At 41.6% G+C, this 4,784-nt stretch overlaps 1 long non-coding RNA gene across 1 annotated transcript; it reads right to left on the bottom strand.

Moving 5' to 3' along the window:
• Positions 1-243: 243 nt before the first annotated feature.
• Positions 244-3,528, bottom strand: LOC310702823. Its single transcript, XR_014523640.1, has 4 exons — positions 3,422-3,528; positions 2,465-2,569; positions 1,439-1,556; positions 244-440 (listed from the first exon to the last, which is right to left on the bottom strand). It is a non-coding gene; the product is annotated as an uncharacterized lncRNA (long non-coding RNA).
• Positions 3,529-4,784: the final 1,256 nt, after the last annotated feature.

Here is a 4,784-nt window from a genome sequence, read left to right as displayed (position 1 = left end):
GGAGACTCAGACGGAGCTTCGCCGATCTAACCATAAGACGTAGAGTTGCACGCAGCAGCTTGAGAATGGAAACTGTAACTCAATAAAGACTTTACTTAATGATCGCTGGCTAGCGTGATCCTCTGTGAGCTAGGATCGGGGAGCAACTCTGACACATACCTTTGGTGGCTTATAGAATTTGCATACAGACTGTCATAAAATTTCACCCCATCAGTGTCAAACATAAAAGGAGACACAGTAAACTTTTGGACCATCTGCACTATAGTTTTTATTTTTTATTAATGCATGGTCTTTGAAGCTTTTACACCAAATGTGCTTTTGTGGTCCTTCAGCTGGTGGAAGAAACATCGATTCCTGGATAACGCTGGAGTTCAGGTAGGAGCTGATGAATCCCCAAGCCAAGTGGCAGCAGAGATGGACCCCATCATTCAGAGTCAAAACTAAGATGTTTGGAGATTATAAATTAATATTGACAAATTCACAGATATCTTGATAAATTGTAAAATGCTGTTCCTGCTTCCCCCTTCTTCCTGCACTCAATCCCACTTCTCTACAGATTTTGTGATAATAATAATAATAATAATAATAATAATAATAATAATAATACCTTTATTGTCAATGTGTTTATTCAATCTGTGTAGAATGAAATTAACTGAGCCTCCCTCCCCCACAAACACTCAATCTCATTGCACTCTGTGTGCTTGTCCCACAACACACCAACCCTGAAAATCAGTTGCACTATATTATTTTCTGTTCATGAACTTTTAATAATAAAATTATATTTATTTATATGTATCTTTATTGTGTTTCATGACCTCCCTGATTTTGTATGTGAGCTGGAACTTGTCTGTGACTGAAATAATAAATTCATTCATTCATTCATGTATTTATTTAAATATTCTTTTGAACCTGAAAAGAAATAATTGTGAACAAAATATTATGAACATAATGAACAAAAGTCCTCTTATGTCCTACTTGCTAAACAAGTAGAGAAATATATTTATATAAAGATCTTAACCCACCAGATTTGGCAGTGGGAGCAAAACAAAAATTCAAGCATAGGAACAATACTATGGTTTTAGACCTCTCTTCTGTGTTCAGTCGTCTGAGAGCGGGCAATAAATTCCTTACTCAACTAATCAACATACCACAGATGCCCCAAAACTTTGTTGCTGCAATATTCTGCAGCGCTTCAAGTTTCCAAAGTCTCTTCTGTGCTAGCCCCCTTTGGAAGAAGTTGCAGTATTCCACCCTGGATGTAATTAAGACAGACCTGTGGCCAGATCTGATCTCTGCAGGGACAGGTGAAGATGGTGCACTGGCATAAATTGGAAAAATGTCCACCACTTTGGCATTTCCAATTAATTCACTCCTTTTGACATCCAACAAACTCACCTTGCTTTTTTTGTTGGTTGGTTGGTTGTGGTATAACTCTCACCTTATGCAGCAACGTGTTGTACTGCATTCTCCAATGTTTTCATGTTCTTTCTCACAGCTGTCTTTGCAGACGCCACCCATGTTACCACATTTTTCCTCGCCTATTACCTGAGCAAAGACTGTTCCTCCCAAAGAGAAAAAGAGGAGGAGGAGGAGGAGGAGGAGGAGGAGGAAGAAGAAGAAGAAGAAGAAGAAGAAGAAGAAGAAGAAGAAGAAGAAGTTACTAAGAATCCTTTTCTTTCCATTACAACTAGTGAGCTTGAAAACTGCATCTAGCTAGTTATCCAGTTGCTTTCTTTTCCTCTTGGCATCATTCCATCATCTGATTGTTGGGTCTTATTGCAAATTCTGTTTTTCCTAAAAACAGTATAAACAAGGGATAGAGAGCCCCAAGGACTGTGGTACAGAACGACGGCTTGTGAAAAATGCTCTCACTGTTGCCAAGGGAAGTTGTTTCCCCATGTCTAGTTGTCATGAAGGGGCAATTATATATTTTAAGGTGGGGGTCACAGTTGGGGAGACCAGCACACTGAGACTTCCCTCCAAGTTGCACCCCATCCAGCTTTTGTTGGAGGTTTCTATTGCCACCAAAAGCAACATTTTCCTAAATTCAATTGCCATGCAGAACACAATTTCTAAGTGGGGCAGTGGTGCTTCAACCTGGCATGGCTGACCCAAGACCTGTTGGCACCTGAAGCATACCATGAAAAGGTACCATCACCCACTAGGGAAGAAGGGGTGAATGAAGGGAGGGAGGAATGAAAATCTACATTGGGAACAACTGGAACAAATACATAGTTGTGTTTAGCCTAGTCATTTCAGTGTAAAAGTAGCAGTCAATGGCCCAACAAGTAGCCATCTCCACAAAGGGAATCGTTTCAGTGGAAGAAGCCTAGGGAGTTCTAGGAGAATATGAGCAAGACAGGGAAGTTAGATCCCCAGCAGTGAGCTGAATGCAAACACATTTGGAATACTGTGTACAGCTTTGGTTGCCTAACCTCAAAAGGGAGCTGGACTAATAACTTACCTGGATCAGCTGAGAGGATTAAGGCAATGGCAAGAAGGAAATAGTAACAGGTCTTCATGGCTTTGGTTAGGCAAAGGTCGGTGTTTAGCTAGGAACTCTATATCCCTAAAAGAAGAGATGCCATGACTGAGAGAGAATATTTATAGCACTCTGAAAATTGCAAGGGCTCCATCTATTTAAGCTAGGGCTGAGCTCACATTTCACAAAAAAAAAAAAAAAAATCTGATGAGGGTGGTTCTTCCTGAAAAGTTGTGAAATAGCCTCCCAAATTCCACCACCCATGAATTTGGGGGGAAAGATGAGGCTGTAACTTGAATAGCATTTACCGTATTTTTCGCTCTATAAGATGCACTATACCACAAGACGCACCTAGTTTTTGGAATAGGAAAACAAGAAAAAAAATATTCTGAATCTCAGAAGTCAGAACAGCAAGAGGGATCACTGTGCAGTGAAAGCAGCAATCCCTATTGTTGTTCTGGCTTCTGTGATAGCTGTGCAGCCTGCATTCACTCCATAAGACGCACACACATTTCCCCTTACTTTTTAGGAGGGAAAAAGTGAGTCTTATAGAGCAAAAAATACGGTACTTTTATTGTTCTCCATTCCCTGCCCTTGGAAATAGGGGCCCCTATTTGAGGTTTCATTAGCAAAAATTGCATGACTGCACCCCCAATGCAGTAGTGGGCTTTGGGCTTTATATTTTCAGCAGTGCCCTGTGCAAAATTCATTCCCCACCTCCCGCCACTTGCTTTCCATTGCCACTTGCTCATCATTGCTGCAGTGTCCCCTGTGGCACCCTCTTGGTCTGGGGCCCAGTGCAGGTAAACCAGTCGCATGCCCCTAAATCTGCCTCTGCCCAAGGAAGTCAAAATAACCCAGCCCCAAACCAGCCCATGAAATTATGGGTGAAAATCTGCTGTTATAAAAAGGAGATCTACTCAAATTCCCTTCACTCACCAGTTTCACTACAATTCTTGATCGTTGTGACTCTTCCCAAGGTGCAAGGGGTCTTGGAGGGAAATGGCAGCGAAGTTCTCACTCTTTGCTAAAAGCCAATCCCTCGAGTGCATCCTTTTTATAGCTACTTCACAGCAGTTGCAGTCTTCCCTCTGGAACCACATGATCCAAATCTCCACAGAGGATTGGCGCTCCCTGCCTGAGGCATAAACATCAATTCTGAAGCTCTCACAAGTGCTCCAGGCAAGAACGACCCCTTCACAGGATGGTACAGCTGCAACATTATCTCATTTTGACACTGATATCTCCTCAGTCTCGGCAGAGAGCACATTTATAGTATCTCATGTGCTCTCATGTGCTCTCTATATTATGCTCTATATATTATGAGATGCTATAAAACAGGCATGTCCAACTCTCAAGAGACTGCGATCTACTCACAGTATTAAAAAACTGGCAGTGATCTATTTATGGAGCTTATGTTGTTGAGCTTCTTTTGGGGGGGGTTGTTATTGGATCACAGAAGGTCCAAAGATCAACCAGGATTGACCAGTAGATCACAATCAGCCTCTTGGACGATAGTTCTGCTATAACAGCCTACACTATTTGCCTCAGGTTATTACTGTATTCATCCCAACGTGAAGGGTAAAATTATGCTGATGGGTCCCAGATTGGCCTCAAAGTCCAGGATACTGTGGACTTGCAACAGCATAGGCTGTTGCAAGCTTCCTGGGGAAACACACATTGGATTTAACATAAGAAGTTCTAAGATGTTATTTCACTCAATTACAACCATTTAAATAAAAATAAAAATGGTTGCATTCCGAGACAAGCATTGCCTTCGGAGGCCCATTCATCCCCCGCCTCTGCTCCTTCATGAAGCAAAACATCTTTGTTTGTAAAGATTATATCTTGGCTACAGTACGTACAATGCAATCTTCTTCTTCTTGACTTCTGGGCAATTAAGAAAGCACAGCAAGGTATTTAATGGCCTTTCCTGAACCCAATTCAGGGTCCATGATGTCCAGCACTCTGTTTCCTCCAGAGCAGCCAGTCATGAATTAATGGGAAGCTCAGAAAAAGTGCAGAGAAGCAGGAGTCACAGGCAGACATTGGCTGCGTGTGTGTGATTTAACCTCTTTAGAACCCATGAGAGATCATGGTGTATCAACCAACCAACCAACCAACCAACCAAACAAACAAACAATACTGTTCTCAAAGCTCAATATTCTATTAGGAAATCATGGTTAATAACCACAGGTAATGTAGCCCTTCAGATGAGATCCACCTTTTGCCTGCTATGGAGGGTGAGATAAATTTCTTTTTATTGAAGAAGAGAGAGAATATACTGAAACCTCCATAACTT

Source organism: Podarcis liolepis, assembly GCF_965112155.1.
Source record: "Podarcis liolepis genome assembly, chromosome: 3".
NCBI classification, from domain to species: domain Eukaryota; kingdom Metazoa; phylum Chordata; class Lepidosauria; order Squamata; family Lacertidae; genus Podarcis; species Podarcis liolepis.
The sequence above is the reverse complement of the archived record's forward strand: the minus strand, read 5'-3'. Positions and strand labels throughout refer to the sequence as shown.